At 37.1% G+C, this 20766-nt stretch overlaps 1 long non-coding RNA gene across 1 annotated transcript; it reads right to left on the reverse strand.

Moving 5' to 3' along the window:
- Positions 1–3605: 3605 nt before the first annotated feature.
- Positions 3606–20720, reverse strand: LOC137201673 (uncharacterized). The gene is made up of 3 exons (XR_010932275.1): positions 20672–20720; positions 19939–20029; positions 3606–3755 (listed from the first exon to the last, which is right to left on the reverse strand). It is a non-coding gene; the product is annotated as an uncharacterized lncRNA (long non-coding RNA).
- Between the last annotated feature and the right edge of the window lie 46 nt (positions 20721–20766).

Here is a 20766-nt window from a genome sequence, read left to right on the forward strand (position 1 = left end):
CAGCTAATGCCATAGTTTTCAAATTGTAGTCCATAAACTCTGGGGATCTCTGAAATTCTTCCAGGGAGTCTGCAAGGTTAAAATTTCAAAATAATAATAGACATTATTTGCTTTTCCTCTTTATAGTCTCACAAGTGTACAGCAGCGTTTTTCAGATGCTACGTGACATTCTTGTGTTTTAAATTTTTCTCAGTTTTAATTTCTAGTGTAATTAATATTGAGATATATAACTTTCAAAAAGAAAACCTCCTTGTGGTGTCCAATAATTTTTAAAAGTGTGAGGCATCCCTGAGAAAAAGTTGGAGAACAACTGAGCCTATGAATTTAGTAGCCATTGATGATTATTCCCTGAATTTATTATTTCATTAGAGGTTGTAAAATATTAATATTAAAATGTAAATCTGATCTTCTCCCTCTTCTGCTTAAATCAGTTCTGCTTGTTCTTCAGTTAAAGTGAAACATCTGAGGGACATGATAGAGTATCCTATTATAGATTGATGATGTCTATTGGTGCTTTTGCACTGAGGAAGTTTCTATTTCTGGACACAAAGCAAGAGATTGATATTCCAGGATTTACCCAGAGAGCCAATACTGGAGAACAGAGAAATTAACAGAGCTTTGTCACAGTTTTTGCTAGAGAAACACAATTGAAGGCATGAGGAGCTAAGATGCCAGTAAGAAGAGAGGAATGGAGAATTGAGGTTGACATGCAGACAGTTTCCCCTTGTCGTTTGCTAAATTCTTAAGTTGTAAAATTCTTAAGCTAAGAAACAAAGTAGAGTGCTTCCAAAAATTAGAGTGGAGAGTTTTGCAATCTCAAGGTACTAAGGAGGTAAAGATTAGAATTTAGAACTTTCTGGGGAAGGGCTCAGGGTAACATATCAGGCATTTCGTTGAAAGCTCTGGAGAAGTATACCATAAGCATAGGGGAAAAAACAAGGGCAGACAAAAATCCTTACCCAAATGATGGCCCCTTGATTAAAGGAGCACCTATTGTCGTCAAAGAAAAAGGGAGGGTAAATCTTCTCTGAAGGAAACAATATCATCTGGAGATTTTACAACTTCTATACATGATATCTAGCATCCAGTCAAAAATTACTAGGTATGCCAAGAGACAAGAACATAAAATAGATAAGTGAAGACAAAATAGAGGACAGAAATAGATCCACAGCTGATCCAGATATTGAAAACAGCAGACAAGAACTTTAATGTGTTCAAGAAAATCACAGTAGAGATGGACAAAACTGATGAAAGAATGGAGAATTTAATCAGAAAACTGGAATCTATATAAGGGAATCAAATGGAATTTCTAATTCTAAACTGTAAAATCTCACCTCAGTGGTAACTGAACTTAACAGCTTAATGGAAGGGTCCCACAGTAGACTAGCACAAAAGAGATCATTAGTGAACTGAAAACAGAAAAATTTTCTGAAGCACAGAAAGAAAAAAAGAATGAAAAATACAGAAAAGAGCATAAGAGAAATGTTAGCATAATGAAAAAGTCTAATATGAATCTAAATGATGTTTCAGAAGGAGAGGAAAAGTAAGTGTCTGAAGAAATATTTGAAGAGATAACAGCAGAGAATTTTCCAAAATTCTTCCAATTGTTCTCTTCTCCTTTACTTCTTCCCACTCTCTCATCTTTTTTTTTTTTTTTTTGGTGGTACATGGGCCTCTCACCGTTGTGGCCTCTCCTGCTGCGGAGTACAGGCGCCGGATGCACAGGCCCAGCAGCCATGGCTCACGGGCCCAGCTGCTCCGCGGCATGTGGGATCTTCCTGGACCGGGGCACGAACCCATGTCCCCTGCATCGGCAGGCAGACTCCCAACCACTGCGCCACCAGGGAAGCCCTCTCATCTCTTTTTTCTTCTTCTTTTCCCTGTGTTTTAGCTTGGATAATATATATTGATTTTCTTCAAGTTCACTGATCCTTTATCCTACATCCAGTATGCTGCTAAGCCTATACAATGAATTCTTAATTTCAATTATTGTATCTTTCAGTTCTAGAATATATACTTGCTTGTTTTTTAGAAATTTATTTTTATTAAGTTCTCTATATTTTAACTGTTTTTTTTTTTCTTGCGGTACGTGGGCCCCTCACTGTTGTGGCCTCTCCCGTTGCGGAGCACAGGCTCTGGATGCGCAGGCTCAGTGGCCATGGCTCACGGGCCCAGCCACTCCGCGGCATGTGGGATCTTCCCAGACTGGGGCACAAACCCGTGTCCCCTGCATCGGCAGGCAGACTCTCAACCACTGTGCCACCAGGGAAGCCCTATTTTAACTGTTTTATATGTCTTTTCCCCTGTTTTCCTTAACACATTCCTAATAGTAATTTAAAAGTTCTTGTTTGCCAGTTCCAACATCTGGGTAATCTATGGTTCTGCTTTTAATGGCTATGTTTTCCCTGTTGACAAGTCACACTTTCCTTCATATTTGCATGTCTCATTTCTTTTTTTTATTGTACACTGAACATTATATATCTAAAAATTTATGGGAACTGAAATATTATTTTGTCCCAGAGAGTGCGTGTCTTTTCTACTGTCAGGAAGCTAGACTGAGAAACATTACTTTGATCCAATCAGGATTATGCTCTGTTGGGTTTAGATTACAAGTTTATTTTGTTTGAGTTCACCTCAGGTTTCAAACATCTTGAGGGTGAAATCTGGAGTTCTCTCCTGTGTATATAACATACCCGTTCCTCTGGCAGGACTTTTAAGACTAGGCATTGTGAGACTGGCTACATCTTACCTGGAAGCATAACTCCTACAATTAACAAATTTATTATTGCTTATGAAAGATAATTTGGAAAATAATTCCAAATAGAAAGACAAAACTCAATCAAAATGCCATCACTTCAATAAAGCTACATCATTATTTTGACGTATTTTCTTACAGAACTTATCCTGGGGCTAGATAGTTTACAATTATTTCATTATTTAATTGAAATTCTAAAAGTAAGTATATATTTTGATTGAGGTGAGGTTACCTGAAAAATATTTTTTTTTGTCAAATCCTAAAGCAAAATAATATTTATAATGAGACTGCTTGCTTTTAAATTTTGTCCAATTTTCTTTGAGAAGGAGGCATCCACACTTTTGCATTCTTGCAAGATCATTAGGATGGTAAAGTCAATTCATTATGGCTTCTTAAATTATTATTCTCAGAATTTTTGTTGGGAGTTGTGTGCTGTGCCTATAAATAGTTCTTTTAAACAAATCTTTTTAACTAATACCCAAACCTTCTAATTATGGAGGTATTAATTTTGGTGACTCTCTTAGATAAATAGGTCTATAAATGTCAGTAGCTCTTCTAAAAGGGTAGATAGGTCATATATTTTCTGAACCTTTGCGTATCAAAGAATAAAATTTGTTACTTTTCTACATGAAAGACAATTTAAACATAATTTCTAATGGCCCATCCTTTCCCTCCCAAAACTCTTACGATATTGCTCAATTAAGTATTTGGTATTTAATATAACAGAGGAGAAGTCTGATGTTAATTTGATTTTTGTTCTTTGAAATATAGCATATTGTGTCTCCATTTTTCACCCACCCACCAAATACCCACCACGGCATATATACCCTCTTAAGCCCATACCAAGCTGAAGTGAAGCACTGGCCATTGCTCTCTGAAGGTTATCTTAGTCAAATGTGGTGATGAACAGACAAAGAGGTCATATATTGACCTTGACAAGTTCCAGATGGTCCTCACTCTCCTTCACTTCACCTCCAACTTGTCTTCCTATCTGCCAAACCTGTTGATGAGCAACAGACACTTGGTTTAAACACAGAGGCAATAACTAACTACACAGAGGCAATAGCTTTCCCTTTGCAGTCCCACTTAGGCAGCTACATATGCTTTACTTTTCTGATTAGTTAGTTGGTGACTCCTTCTCTGTTCCTTCAACTAGCCTTCTCTGGCTGTTACTTCCCCAGCTCCTACTACAGGTGTAGAAGGTTTAAATCCTATAGTAAATCTCTTATTCCATAAGACTTATTAAGATCTCTGCTTCTCTCACTAAATTCAGCTGATATTGTTATTGGTACTGAAAATTGTTCCAGGGGAACAGAAACATGATGATGGGACTTTAGAATTGATTCTCTGATCTACCTAAATTTGGGATTAATGACCCTGTTGCCAGCAATAAAATGGTAGCCTATTGCATGAAGTGGCAAAATAGTTACTTAAATTATAACACATGGTCATGAGAAATCAACTGCTTATAGAAATAGCTGATACCATAGATTATCTTAGGGGAAAAACAATAGTGTTGGTTGATTGCTTCCAGATGCATTATAGAACTTGAAGAAAGAAAATGATTAGTTCAGAACTTTAAATTCCCAGTTTTAGATCCAGGTAAGGAACAAGATGGCTTCTATGACTGCCCTAAAATAAACCTTTATTTCTTTTAGCTGCAGTGTCAAGGTTTCTGACCAAGCCCAAAGTCTAGTCATGTGGATGGCTAGGTTACAATGCAAATTAAAATTATAACATCAAATGATCTCTTATATTAATGTTAGAACATTGATTGGAAGGAGTGAGAGAATTGGGGTGGGAACATAGAGGAGACTCCATTTAGGCTAAGAACCCAAATTTTGTCAAGCATCTTTTGCATCAGAAATAGCCTTTTGTACTCTGTCTCTGTAAATTAGTCTCCCCCTGTCTGAAGAACCAGTAATGACCTTTCCTGAACTGGTTGATTTATAGGGTCCAGTGATCCAGGGTATGGACTTGGAAGGTACCCCTTCCAAGATAAAGTGCAAGTTGTTTCATCTGATTCTTCCTACCAGTAAGGATGCCTATTGGGCCTCTTTGGATTTTAGAGACAACATACTCTGATCCACTTACTGGATAACCCAAAAGCCTGCTGGTTTGGTGTGGATCCTGGAAGAATCTCAGCATCAGATTGAGGCTTCTGCACAACCTGCTCTGTCATTTGGGCCATATAACTCAGCAGATACGATTGTGCTTGTGCTTTCTTTGGTATGAATAGGGATACTGTATGAAGCCTTTGGCAGGCTCTTATAGGATTTTGAAACAGAGCTATGCCATCTTCTGCAGATGACTACTGTCCTTTGGGAAATAGCTCTGTCCTGCTATTGGCCCTAATACAGACTGATAGCTTGACCACAAGCCACTAAGTTACCATGTGACCTCAGCTGCCCATCATGAACTGAGTATTGTATGACACATAAAACCCTAAAATTAAGTATGCACAGCAGCACTCTATCATCAATCTAGACTGGTCTTGAGAAACTCCTACAGAAAGTAGTAAGTTTTATGAGTCTGGTTCCATCTCCTGCTACATTGCCTCTTCTCTCTCTTGCACCTGTGAATGCATTGAAAATTCCTATAACTAAGAAAAATTTGGGACTGGGTTACAGATGTTTCTGAATTCTATGCTGGCACCACCTGAAATTGGATGGCTGCAGTCCCACAGCCACACCCTGGGGTGGACCTGAAGAGTACCGGTGAAGGAAAAACCTCATTGGGCAGGATTTCAAGTGGTACATTTAGCTGTCTACTGTATCTGGACCAAATAGTTGGCCAGAAGTATGGATCTACATTCATGGGCATTTGCTGACATCTGGCTGGATGGTCAGGGATGATACAGAATTGGAAGACTGATGACACAGCGTCTGGGGTAGAGGTATGTGAATGGACCTCTCCAAATGAGGACAGGGTATGGAGATATTTGCATCCCATGTGAATATCACCAAAGGGCAACCTCAACAAAAGAGGATATTTATAATAAGGTAGAAAAGATGACCCATTCTGCAGATGTCAGGCATCATTTTTCCTCAGACATCCCTGTCCTTGTTAAATGGGCTTTTGCACAAAGTGGTCATGTGGTCAGGGATGGAGGTTATGCATAGACTTAGCAACATGAATTTCCACTGACCAAAACCATTGCAGTGAGCCCAAGCTACAACAGTAGAGATCAACAATGACCCTCCTGCTTTAGAACCATTCCTGGAGGATAAGCCAACCTTGGTAGGAGGATGATTACATTAGATTAATTCCATCATTCAAAGGGTACACACTGTTCTCACTGAAACAGACTATTTCAGACTAATATAATTTGGAAGCATATTTACCTTCCCTGCCTACAGTACTTCTGCCAAAATCACTACAACCTGTGGATTTACAGAATGCCTTCATCATAATATTCCAAAGAATAGCATTTCCAACCAAGGAACTCATTTTACAGCAAATGACGTATGGTGATATGCTCATCTCATAGAATTCACTAGTCTTACCATGTCCCCATCACCTAAAACAACCGTCCTAATAGAATGGTAGAATGGCCTTTTGCTTTAAAGACTAAGTTGTCTTTTAGAGTAATTGAAAATATTTTCTTTTACCTTCATTTATTGATTTCTGATACTCTTTATTGCTTTATGTTGATCCATGTTTCTCACCTAATATTCTTTCTCCCTGAGAACTTCTTCAACATTTCTTTTAGAGTAGTTCTATTGACAGTGAATTCCCTCAGTTCTGATTTGTCTGAGAACATTTTTATTTCCTCTTCATTTTTAAGGATACTTTTGCCAGGTATAGAATTATGGGTTGATTTTTTTTTTCTTTCAGCACTTGAAAGATGTCACTTTATTGTCTTCTTGCTTGCATAGTTTTTTTTGTTTGTTTTTTTTTTGTTTTTTGCGGTACGTGGGCCTCTCACCGCTGTGGCCTCTCCTGCTGCGGAGCACAGGCTCCGGATGTGCAGGCTCAGTGGCCATGGGTCCTGGGCCCAGCCGCTCCCTGGCACGCAGGATCCTCCCGGACCGGGCCACGAACCTGCGTCCCCTGCATCGGCAGGTGGACTCCCAACCACTGTGCCACCAGGGAAGCCCGCTTCCATAGTTTTTGATGAGACATATGTTATAATTCTAAGCCTTGCCCCTCTGTAAGTAATGTATCTTTTTCTCTGGATGACTTCAAGATTTTTGTTTGTCTGGTTTGCAGCTCTTTCAATATGATATGTCTAAGTTGTGGGGTTTTGGTATTTATCCTACTTGGTTCTCTGAGGTTTTTGGATATATGACTTATTGTCTGTCATTAATTTTGGAAAAATTTTGCCCATTATTTAGTCAAATATTCTGCCTTGTTCTTTCTTCTCCTTCTGGGATTATAATTATGTATATATCACACCATTTGATACTATCCCACATCTCTTGGTTATTCTGTTCTGTTTGTTCATTCATTCTTGTTTTTCTTTTTGCATTTTACTTTGGGTAATTTCTGTTGGCTTATCTTCAAGTTTATTGGTTCTTTGCTTACCTATGTTGAGTCTACTGATAAACTCATTTACAGCATTCTTCACCTCCATTACTGTGTTTTTTTTTTAGCTCTCCCAGCCATATTGTAATGTTATTTTAAAAGTCAAATCATTTTAGCATGAGGTGGTGGGGAAGGGTGGGGGATATAATGTGGAGATTAAGTCATAGCTTTAAGCAGGCACTGTAAACTTGGGTCTTGGGGTATGGATTTCATAAGTGTTCTGTGTCTCTTGCAAATATGTACTATGCCTAGCATGTCTTCCTGTTCCTCCTATAGGGGTAGAGCATTCTTTTTGTCCTACAGTTAGTTTTTGTTGCTTTTTTCACTGCAAATTAAGTTTTTTGTTCCACAGAGGAGATAGGAGAGACAGGTTTCAGCAGTGGCTGTGTTCCCCTCTCCCAGCTGCAACTGTGAAGCAATCTTTCTCAGGATTCCCCCACTCTTCCTCATGGGAGTGGTTGGATTCCTGGAGGAAAAGCCTGAAAGAGTGTGCAATCCCCTGCATGTCTATGTCCCTCAGGAGCCTCACACTCATTTTAGCCCATACCTGGACTTTAGCCATTTGGTAAAAAATTGCTAGCTGCATCTTCTTACTGGCTTAAATGATATCTGGAAGCATCTGCCAAGGTAAAAAAGTGCTCAGACCTTGTTTTTCTCTGTCTCTCTCCAGATCTCAGGTTAGTTGTTTGCCCTATAGCTGCAGTTCTCAAACGGGTTCAAGAAAAGTCATTAATTTGCACAGATAATTTATTTTGCTGTAAGGGTGACACTCTTTTCAGCTTTCTGAGCTAAATCTGGAAGCGAAGAATGGCCTTTTGAAGGCTTAGTTATGATGTCAACTGGGTGGCAACACTTTGTGGGGCTGAGATAATGTTCTTCAGTTTGTGACATATACTCTGATTCAGTGACAAAAGTAGGATTCATGAGTCTCAAAATCAAAGGCTGGATATGCGAGTGCCGCCTTTTGCAATTACACTTAATGTTCCACTAGTGAATTCTTTGCTTCCTATCCCACAACTTTAGGCTCTGCTGATCTGGAGGTATTTGTTCCCAAGTGAAGACTGTTCCACCAGCGAATACATTGATTTTATTAAACGAGAAATTACCTGGTTTTTAGGCAACTCGTGCCAGTGAATGATACTGTACTGGTTGGGGGTAATTAATACTATTAAGGAGAAATTAGGTTGTTGCTACATAATGGACATAAAGAGAAGTATGTCTGGAACACAGGAGTTACTCTGGGGGTGTCTCTTAGTACACCCATATCCTGTGATAAAATTAATGGGAACACTACAACAAACCAGTAAAATCAGGACCATTAATGGAACAAACCCTTCAGAAACAAAAGTTTGGATCATCACAGGTAGGGAAACAGAACCATTTGAGGGGAATAGCAACATGTAATGAGTAGTAGAAGAATTCAGTTATAAATACCACTTACAACCGTGTGATCAGCTGTTATCACTTGAAAGCATGTGACCAATTGTTATCCTATTCTAACACTTATTAGTGATTATTCTCCCTTCATTGAACCCAGAATGATGTACTTCTCTAACCAGAAGGAGGAGAAATGTCTGTGGACAGACAAAAACAACTATTGTGGGGCTTCCCTGGTGGTGCAGTGGTTGAGAGTCCGCCTGCCCATGCAGGGGACACAGGTTTGTGCCCCGGTCCGGGAAGATCCCACACGCCGTGGAGCGGCTGGGCCTGTGAGCCATGGCCGCTGAGCCCGCGCGTCCGGAGCCTGTGCTCCACAAAGGGAGAGGCCACAACAGTGAGAGGCCGCGTACTGCAAAAATAAACACAAAAAAACAAAAAAAACAACTATTGTGAACTTTAGGAACTTTCATTAGAAGGGATATGGACTGGCTGGCTTTGTGCTTAATATCTCTAATTCAACCTTACAGTCATACAGATTCAAATTACCACATTAATGCTTATGTTATTTTACCTTGGAAACTAAATGTTTATTATTTAAAATTAGGATAATATCTATTATGTATAATTTGTTATAATTTTTAAAAGCACCCTATATAGGGCCCAGCATATAGTATATTATTTTCTTCATTGCTTCCCCTTTCTAAAAATACTTCCTTGGGCTTCCGTGGTGGCACAGTGGTTAAGAATCTGCCTGCCAATGCGGGGTACACGGGTTCGAGCCCTGGTCCGGGAAGATCCCACATGCCATGGAGCAACTAAGCCCGTGCGCCACAACTACTGAGACTGTGTGCCACAACTACTGAAGCCTGCGTGCCTAGAGCCCATGTTCCACAACAAGAGAAGCCATGGCAATGAGAAGCCCGCACACCGCAACAAAGAGTAGCCCTTGCTCCCCACAGCTAGAGAAAGCCCGTGCACAGCAACAAAGATCCAACGCAGACAAAAATAAAATAAAAATTAAAAAAACTTCCTTGATGAATATATGTATTACCGTCTTTAACATCCCCAAAAACCTTCTTTTTCCCCCTCTAGTTTCCTTTCTTCTCCAACAAACTTTAAATACAGGTCTTCTTCTTCTTAGAAAAAAATATTAATTTGGGTCTTGTAGACTAGAGCTTCCTAACTGATGTACCAAGGTACAATGATATGCTAAGGTTCATTGATGTGCCATGTATGGGTTACAGATGTATAGATACACTGATCCCCTCAGCTATCAGTACAGTCGGCTTGGGTCTGGGGCAGCTGGAACCCCAGTTATCTTTGTTCTTCACAGACCATAAGCAGCTTCTTTCATTTATCACAGTGTTCCTTCCATACAAAAGCAGTACTGTCATTTTTAAATTTATACTGTGACTGAAAACACTATAATTCTACAAAGGGGGATTAAAGAGATTGATTTCAGGAATTAATTTTCTAAAAGTGATTTTATCAGTACAGATTGAATGAGACCTGGCATATGAAAATTAGCGACAAGATGCTTTGATAATTATTCTATATTCTTTTTTTTTTTTGCGGTGCGCGGGCCTCTCACTGTTGTGGCCTCTCCCGTTGCGGAGCACAGGCTCCGGACGCGCAGGCTCAGCGGCCATGGCTCACGGACCCAGCCGCTCCGCGGCATGTGGGATCTTCCCAGACCGGGGCACGAACCCGTGTCCCCTGCATCGGCAGGCGGACTCTCAACCACTGCGCCACCAGGGAAGCCTTATTCTATATTCTTCAACTCAATATAATTAATCAAGAATACTGCTTAGCATGTATAAAAGGAAAGAACTAGAAAGATTCTGCTTTAAGAAATTCTTCCCACCAAAGGGTAACTGCTGCATACATAATTTACTGCAGTGCTGTCATTTTACTAGTGATTGTAGAAGCTCTATATTTGTTGATAGCTGAACATTTAATAGTTTTATTCTTTTTTATTCTATCCTATTTATTCTTTTTATCCTATCCTATCCTATCCTTTTTATCCTATCCTATCCTTTTTATCCTATCCTATCCTATCTTTTTATCATATTACCATATTTATCCTTTTATTTGCTGAAGTTATTTATTAACATATTCATTTTAATTTTTACCAAATACAGGTCTATAGTTTAAAAAATCAAATAGTGTTAAAAGTCTTATAGTAAAAAAAGCACTCTTCTATTCCTCCTTTCCCTACTCTAACCCTTTCTCCAAAAACAACCACTTAAAATTTTGATGCTCTATTCTTCTGTTTTTTGGCCACATGTTTCTAAGTGACATTCATATATCACTATCTCTTTGTTCACCCATTGACTTATAACCTACTGGTATGGTAGATCAGAATTTACCTCACTTATACCCCATTCCTCCAAACTACCCTTCCCTTTATTCTCTCAATATAGCTAAAGCATTATGAATTGAACATCCAGTATTTACATTATTAAGACCAGGTAAATATTATTTGTTGTTGAACCAAATAGTACCCTATGATTATATATGCTTGTCTAAGTTAATTTTTCTTATGAATAGTAATTGCCCTGCTTTTCATTTGTTGGTGAGCAGTTTTTTATCGAGGATTATCTTACCCCATCTTTTTTTTTTTTCTTACCCCATCTTTAAACATCCTCTAAAGATAATTTTTCACATGGTTCAATGTATCAGATTATCTAATATTTCCAGTATTTCTCTCTCAAGACCTCTCTCAAGCAGTCTCCTGTCCTGCTCCTATCATGACTTCTTTTCCTTTTTAATTCATCCTCTGAATTTTCTTTGTCTCTCCACTATATTGGGATCTCTTTCCTGGAACCTACTCACTTCTTTTTGGTTAATGTCCTCTTTTTGGTAGATGGCATCCTTGATTAAGATTCCTGTGTAATTGCATATGAGAGGTAAAGTTTTGACATTTTGCATTTCTGAAAATGTCTCTATCCTAGCTTCATATTTGATTGATAGCTTAGTTATAAAATTAAATGTTGAGAAGCAGTTTACTCAGAAATTTTAAGATAATACTTCAAAATTTTCTCTGGCTTCCAATATAGAAGAAGACTAATATCACTTTTATTTATTTTAATATGTGGCCTATTATCCCCCTACACCCACCCTGACATAAGCTTTTACGATCTTTCCTCTCTTCCCAAGATCTTGACATTTCAAAGTGAAGGGCCTAGGTACATGTTCTATGTTTTGTACTGAATTGCAATGAACACTATGAATTAGGACTCTTGTATCGTTTAGTTCTGGGAAATTCTTTCTTCATATATCTTGAAAATTTCCTCCCCTCTCTTGGATCTTTTCTCTCTTTTTTGAACTATTAGTTAGATGCTGGACCTTCTGGAGCAGTCCTTTTTTAAAGAATTCTTCTCCTATTTTCCACTGTTTTTCTTTCTTGAACTTGACAACTTATTCCAAAAATACTTTAATTTTAAAAGTTTGGTGATGATATTTATAATATCCAAGATCGTGTTTTGTCCTCTGTTCTTTTATTTTTTCTATCATGGGAAAATATACATAACATAAAATTTACAATTTTAACCATTTTTAAGTATACAATTAAGTGGCACTAAATACATCCACAATTTTGTGCAACCATCACCACTATCTATTCCCAGAACATTTATCATCATCCCCAAAGAGAAACTCTGAACTCATTAAATAGTAACTCTCCATTCCCCACTTCCCCAAGTCCCTGGTAACCCTTTATTCTACTTTCTATCTCCATGAATTTGCCAAGTTTAGGTACTTCATATAGGTGGAATTATACAGTATTTGTCCTTTTGTGTCTGGCTTATTTGACTTAGCATAAAGTTTTCAAGGCTTACCTATATTGTAGCATGTATCAGAGTTTCCTTCCTTTTTTATAGGTGAATACTATTCCACTGTATGTATATACCATGTCTTGTTTATCTGTTAACCTGTTGATGGACACTTTTTTTTCCCCCACCATTCATCTATTGTGACAAATGCTACTATGAACATGGGTGTACAAACATCTCTTTGATTCCCTCTACCCATTCTTTTGGGTTTATGTCCCAGGAATGGAATTGCTGGATCCTATGGTAATTCTACGTTTAACTTTTTGAGGAAATGTCAACCTGTTTTCCACAGAGGATATACAATTTTACATTCCCACCAGCAATGCATGAGAGTTCCAATTTCTTCACATTCTTGTCAACGCTTGTTATTATTATTTGTTTGTTTTTGGTGATAGCCCTCCTAATTGCTATAATGTGGTATGTCATTGTGATTTTAATTTGCATTTTCCTAATGATTAATGGTGTTGAGCATCTTTTCACGTGCTTATTGGCTATTTGTATATCTTTTTTGGAGATGTGTCTATTCAAGTCCCTTGCCCATTTTTGAATTGGGTATGGTTGTTGTCATTGTTGTGAGTTATAGGAATTCTTTATAAATTCTAGATTTTCATTCAGATTTTCAAAGATTTTGTCCCATTAGGTGGGTTGTCTTCCTATTCTCTTGATATTGTCCTTTGATGCAAAAAAGTTTTAATTTAAAAACATTGAGAAATAATTGACATATTTCATTAGTTTCAGATATACAACATAATTCAATATTTGTATATCTTGCAAAATGAACACCACAATAAGTCTAGTTAACATCCATCACCACACATAGTTACAAATATCTTCTTATGGTGAGAACTTTTAAGATTTCTCTATTATCAACTTTCAAATACATAAAACAGTGTTTTAAACCATAGTCACAAAGCCATACACTATATACACATGACTTATTTATAACTGGAAGTTTGTACCTTTTGACCCCTTTCAGTCACCTCCTTACCCCATACCTTTGGCAACTACTTTTTTTTTTTTTTTTTTGTGGTACGTGGGCCTCTCACTGTTGTGGCCTCTCCCATTGTGGAGCACAGGCTCCGGACGTGCAGGCTCGGCAGCCATGGTTCACGGGCCCAGCCGCTCCACGGCATGTGGGATCTTCCCAGACCGGGGCACAAATCTGTGTCCCCTGCATTGGCAGGTGGACTCTCAACCACTGCGCCACCAGGGAAGTCCTACTTTGCTTTTTTGTTGTTTTTTAGATTCCACATGTAAGCGAGATCATATGGTATTTGTCTTTCTCTGACTTATTTCACTTAGCCAAATGCTCTCAGGATCCATCCATGTTGTTGCAAATGGCAGGATTTCATTCGTTTTTTTTTTTTTTATGGCTGAATAATATTTTGTTCTCTCTATATATACCACATCTTCTTTATTCATTCAGCCATTGATGGGCACTTAGGGTTGCTTCCATATCTTGGCTATTGTAAATAATGCTATAAGGAACATGGGGGTGCATATATCTTCTTGAGTTAGTATTTGAATTTCCTTTGGATAAATACCTAAAAGTGTAATTGCTGGATCATATGGTAGTTCTATTTTTAATTTTTTGAGAAATCTCCATACTGTTTTTCATGGTGGCTGCACCAATTTACATTCCCAGCAATAGTGCACAAGTGTTCCCTTTTTCTCCACAACCTCGTCAACACTTGTTACCTCTTGTCCTTTTGGTACTAGTCATTCTAATAACAGTGAGGTGATATCTCATTGTGGTCTTGATTTGCATTTCCCTGATCATTAGTGATTTGATCACCTTTTCATGTACCATTGGCCATTTGTATGTCCTCATGGAAAAATGTCTATTTAGATATTGTGCCCATTTTTCAATTGGATTTTTTTTTTTTTGGCTATCGAGTGTATGAGTTCTTTATATATTTTGAATATTAGCTCATTATCAATTATGAAATTGCAAATATTTTCTCCCATTCTGTAGGTTGCCTTTTCATTTGGTTGATGGTTTCCTTTGCTGTGTAGAAGCTTTTTAGTTTGATATACTCCCACTTATTTATTTTTGCTTTTGTTGCCTTTGCTTTTGGTGTCAAGTCCAAAAAAATCATCACTAAGACTAATGTCAATGAGTTTAAAACCTATGTTTTTTTCTAGGAGTTTTATAATTTCAGTTCTTACACTTAAGTTTTTAATCTATTTTGAGTTAATTTTTATATATGGTGTAAGACAGTGATCCAGCTTCATTCCTTTGCATGTGGCTAACCAGATTTCCCAACACCATGTATTGAAGAGACTTTCCTTTCCCCATTGTATATTCCTGGCTCCTTTGTTGTAAATTAATTTACTCTATATTTATGGATTTATTTCTGGGATCTCTATTCTGTTCCACTGACCTATATGTCTGTTTTTATGCCAGTACCATACTATTTTGATTACTATAGCTTTGTAATATAGTTTGAAATCAGGGACGATGATGCTTCCAGATTTGTTCTTTCTCAAGGTTGCTTTGGCTATTCAGGTGTGTGAGTGTGTGTGTATGTGTGTGATTCTTTGTGACTCTTTAGGGTTTTCTGTATATCATATCATGTCATCTACATAAAACTGTCATAATGACAGTTTTACTGTTTTCTTTCTGATCTGTACGACTTTTATTTCTTTTTCTTGTCTAATTGCTCTGGTTAGGGCTTCCAATACAGTGTTAATAAAAAAGGCCAGAGTGGGCAGTCTTGTATTGTTCTTGATCTTAGAGGAAAAGCTTTTAGCTTTTTACCCTTGAGGGTGATAGTAATTGTGGGCTTGTCGTATATGGCCTTTATTATGTTGAGGTATGTTCTCTCTACACCCACTTTGTTGAGAGTTTTTATCATAAATAGATGTTGAATTTTGTCAAACATTTTTTCTGCATCTGTTGAGCCAACCATATGATTTTTATCCTTAATTTTTTTAATGTGGTGTATCACATTGATTGATTTGCAGATGTTGAACCATCTCTGCATACCTGAAATAAGTTCCACTTTATCATGGTCTATGATTTTAATGTTGTTTGCTAATCAAATTCAGTTTGTTAATATTTTTTTGAAGATTTTGCATCTATGTTCATCAGGGATGTTAGTCTGTTATTTTCTTTGCTGGTGGCATCCTTTTCTGGTTTTGGTATCAGGGTAATGCTGTCCTCCTAAAATGAATTTAAAAGTGTTCCTTCCTCTTCTATTTTTTTGGAAGATTTTGAAGAGAATTGGAATTAGCTTGCCTTTATATGTTTGGTAGAATTCACCAGTGAAACTATCTGGTCCTGGACTTTTGTTGTTGGAAAATTTTTGATTACTAATTCAACCTCCTTACTAGTTAATTGGTGTGTTCAGATTTTCTATTTCTTCATGCTTCAGTCTTGGTAGGTTGTAATTTCTCCTCTTTCATTTCTGATTTTACTTGTTTGAGACTTTTCTCTTGGTGAGTCTAGCTAAAGTTTTGTCAATTTTTTTATCTTTTCAAAAAACTACCTCTTAGTTTCAGTGATCTTTTAAATATTTCTTTTTTAGCCTCTATTTTAATTATTTTTGCTCTGATCTCTGTTATTCCCTCCCTTCTACAAACTTTGGGCTTCATTTGTTCTTGTTTTTCTAGTTCCTTGTGGTATAAAGTTAGGTTGTATGAAATTTTTCTTGTTTCTTTTAATTAATTAATTTATTTTTAACATCTTTATTGAAGTATAATTGCTTTACAATGTTGTGTTAGTTTCTTGTTTCTTGATGTAGGCATTTATAACTATGAATTTCCCTCTTAGAAAATCCTTTTGTTGCATTCCATAAGTTTTGGTATGTTTTGTTTCCTTTTTCATTTGTCTCAATGTATTTTTTGATTTCTCTTTGATTTCTTTTTTGACCCATTGCTCAGGAATGAAGTATTTTTATGAAAATAGAATTACTTATAATTCTAGAACTTAGTGTAATTTAGTTGCTAATTTAAAAACTGAATATCATGTTTCATATATGTTCCATCAACATCTACATGTATGGTATACAAATATAAGAATAACATGGATTATTTAATATTAAATTTTTTCCCCAAATGTTAGGAATACTGCAATAAATTCTGAGTATCTACAGAACCACAAACTGGAACATTCAAAAAAGCAAGAAAATGGAGGTTTGACACTATTGGCAAGTGAATTCACTGTGCAAAAATCTATTAAGTCTGCACTAATAGCAGAGAAGCATCTGAGAAGTTAAAGTTTTTTTCTTACCTATCTTGCTGCTCAAATATTTGCATACTCTAAAGCTGTGTGTGTATCTCTACTCCCTAACCTTCACAACATTCTGATAGTTTCCTTTTGTTTTTGAGGACACAGAGCAAGAAATATGGGGAATCATTCCCCTGAGGCCTTGAAAAGTATTAGGAAAGCAGATATTTAAGATCATAGTTCCCCATGTGGTACTGCTGATTGTCATATTCTGAGTGACAAAGGCATTCATGTGTTCTTTTAAATGTGTGTGTGTATGTTTATTATATGTAGGGGCCTTCTAAAATATGAGGACCCGAACACAGGTCCCTCTTGCCCAGCTATAATTACAGTACTAGTTCTAGCCTTTTTACGAATGCCAGGCAATATCTTTTACTTAGGACCCATTTTATCCATTTAGGTCACCTATCTACCTTTGAAGATTTTAAGGTATCCCTTCCCTTCTTTGATGACTTCCTGTATTCGTTTTCTATTGCCAAGTAACAAATTACCACAAATTCAGTAACTTAAAATAATGGCATTTATTATCTCAGTTTGTGTGGGTCAGGAGTTTGAGTCTGACTTAGATGGATCCTCTGCTCAGAGTCTCATAAGGCTATAATCAAGGTGTTATTTGGGCTGAATTTTCATCTGAGAGCTTGACTGGTAAAGAATCTACTTCCAAATTCATTTGGTTTGTTGGTAGAATCCATTTCCTTATGGCTATATGATTGAGAGTCTTGGCTTTTTTGCTCACTGTTGGCTAATGCCCACCCTCAGGTTCTAGAGGCTATCCAAAGATTCTACAGGCCACTTGTAGTAACTTTCCATGTGGGCTTCTTCAACATGGCTGCTTACTTCATCAAACCATTAACGAGAACCTCTCTCCTCAGGGAAGGCCCAGTTCCTTTTTAAAGGGCTTTTTCCAGTTTAAGTCAGGCCCATCCAAGATAATCTCTCTTTTATTTATTCATAATCAATTTTTATGAGACCTTAATTACATCTGGAAAATTCATTCACCTTTGCCATATTCTATTGGTTAGAAGTAAGTCATGGGTTCTGTCCACAGTCAAGGGGAGAGGATTATACAGGGTGTGAATGCAAAGGGGTGGAGATCATCTTAGAATTCTATTTATCACACTTCCTATTCCAGAAAGTTATTTCTTAAGTTTTCCCAGGTTTGCCTACTTAACACCTCAGTAAACTTCTCTGAGAAATGTAGGATAATAATAAGAATTATCAGGTTATGGTTAATTCATTTTCTTTCTTAATGGTAGTATAGGATGTACAGATAGAAACTGCTCAAGCTGATCTATGCCTGTACCGTTACTACTCTGACAAGTACTACTAGTACTAGTACTACTATTACTACTATGATTACTATTAGCTAACACTTATCAAAGTATTACTATATACCCAGTATTCCTTGAAGTGTTTTACCAGAATTTAATCTTTGTAAAAACCTTACCAGATAAGGGCTATTTTTCTCATGTGCATTTGATATTTCTGGAACCATTTGGTTAGAGAAGTTTAGAACAGGCAGTAAGTAAGAAGTAGAGAAAAACTTTTAATTCAGGTAGTAAATCTTCAGAGCCCATTTTTGTAATCACTAAATTAGACTGTCTCATATTATAGTACTTAGAAACTTCAGTTTTCCTCTTCAGTTGTTCCTTTTTCAAGTTTATACTGTTTTTCAAAAGTTCAGTTTTCCTTGCTCAATTGCTACAACTGAAATTCATTTAAAACTGTTTATTATTTTAGGTTTTTTTGCTTTTTGTTTTTGGATTTTTTTTTTTTTGTGATACTGCTTTACTCCAGCACTTTTTTTCTGGAAGTCTATTCAGCCTGTATATATAAATAAGCCCACAATGGTGGGTAAAATATGGAAATCCTTCAGTACTGATTGGTAAGTAGCCGCCCTACCGTGAATACCCCTCCTACCAGCCAGTCTGTCTTGGTGCCCAGCTGAAGAACCCCTGGGTTCTCCACAATCCTACAACTAGAGGATTAACATTTGATAAAATAGGGGGTCTTCAAACCTTCTTGTATTCTAATGGACCAGTGTCTGGTACCACAAGGATTGATAAACATTCTGAATATCATCCCACCTATAAATTGAAGCCATGTCTTTTTCTTTTTTCAGTGTCTTTGCATTTCTGTTTTACCTAATTTGGATTCTCCTTCTTTTGTACCTATTCTGACAGCCACTTTAAGTTCTACATTATAAGTCAGATCAAGCATCACCTGTTCTGTGAAATTTTCCTATATTCCATGAGGAAGTTTTAGGTTCTTTTGTTTTACATTTCTTTTATACTTAGTATATACTTAGTATATACCTCCATGATAGTAATGATCTCATAATGTATATCTGTATATATGACTCTTTCCCTACCAGAGGCAGTGTCATTTCCTCTGGGCATCCTCAATGTTTAGAACAGTGTGTGAATAAATAATAAAGGCTGTACTTGTTGAATGAAACAATGAATGATTGGTTAGATTAACCAGCAGGTAGACAGCTAAAGAGACTGTAAACACATGGTTGAGGATATTTGAGGAGATTCAAACACAATAAAACTGTCTAACTGGAGTTTTAGGGAGGCAAGTCTAGAATATGAGCAAGAAAGAAAATTGATCAGTTGGAGTTCATGTTCAATTACTTTCCCTTTGCCATTAGCCAAGACAATTGAGAGTGAACTATTATAAAAATGATTCCTTTCTATTTGCTTATAGAAGACAAAGAGAAACCTAATGAACTCTGTTATTCCTATCCCATTTCTCTTTTTATAGAATGGAATTTTAAATATTGATATTATTTATAATTTGCTGAGCATCTATTTTATAATTGAGCACTACGTACTAAATAAATTACAATACATAATTTGTTATAACTGAGCCTCTATTTGTAATTTATTGAGCACCCATGTACTATGTTCTGTGCTAAGGACTTTACAAAGCTTAGCAATTAAGCAATGCAAATCTAATTGTGTTATTTCCTAACTTAAAACCTTTTAAGTGATTCCTCATTGCTTTCACAATGAAGTCCAGCTTTTAGGCAAGAAATCTATTAAATCAGTTCTCATGTTAGAGATTACTTCTTCTAGGAAGGCATTACTGATTCTCCAAGTCTAAATTAGGTGATCCTCCTAAAAGCCACGCAGTATTTCAACTAAGTTGAAAGCCCCAAATTATAGAAATAAGTATTAACCACCCTGCACTAATTTCTTATTACTTACAAAAATTTCCTGTTTACTTTTCTGTCTCCTTCACTGTAGTAGAGATTTCTTGAGGACAGGCACCTAATATAGGTCTGGAACACCAGCATTGCTAAATAAATATTGAACGAATAGATTAATTTAAGGGAGAAATGATGTTAAAAAACGACAACCAAACCTCACCATATATTTGCCAGGCTGCTTTTGCTTTGCAAAACACACTAATATTTATCCTATCATTTAGCCCTCTCAACTGATTTGAATTATAGCCATTATCACCATTTTAGAGAAGAGAAAACTGAGTAACACACTTATTTCAAGGAACAGGCACGTAAGCAGGAGTCCTTGGACGTAAGCCCAGATATCCCAACAAATACAGAGGCACCTTTTTCATTACACTCTGTGGCCTTCATGAAGGGTTGGCTCCCTAAATAAAACTGAATAACAGGGATACAACAGGTGGAAGGGTATGACTGGAAGCGCTTGCTCTGCCACAGGACGGAAAGAAAAGATGTGTTTGTGCCACTCCCTCGTGACTTACACAGTTTGAGGTATATTTTCTGACTTTTTAATATAAACGATAAACAACCTAACATACTCCAGCCTTTTTCGAAAATCTTTACCTCAGCTCTTTAACTTTCACCTACCTATTTCCTTCCTTCCTTCCTTCCTCTCTTCCTCCCTTCCTCCCTTCCTTCCTTCCTGAGGCTCATAGAGGGCGCTCACAAAGCGCTACTCCCCTCAAAAAACACACCTCACTGCAACTGAAAGGCGCAGCGCCACCACCTCAGACTTCCTTCTCTTTTCCACGGCAGGAGGCGGGGCCAATTTTTCTCATTCAAATAAAAA

Source organism: Pseudorca crassidens, chromosome 11 (genome assembly GCF_039906515.1).
Source record: "Pseudorca crassidens isolate mPseCra1 chromosome 11, mPseCra1.hap1, whole genome shotgun sequence".
Lineage (NCBI taxonomy): Eukaryota > Metazoa > Chordata > Mammalia > Artiodactyla > Delphinidae > Pseudorca > Pseudorca crassidens.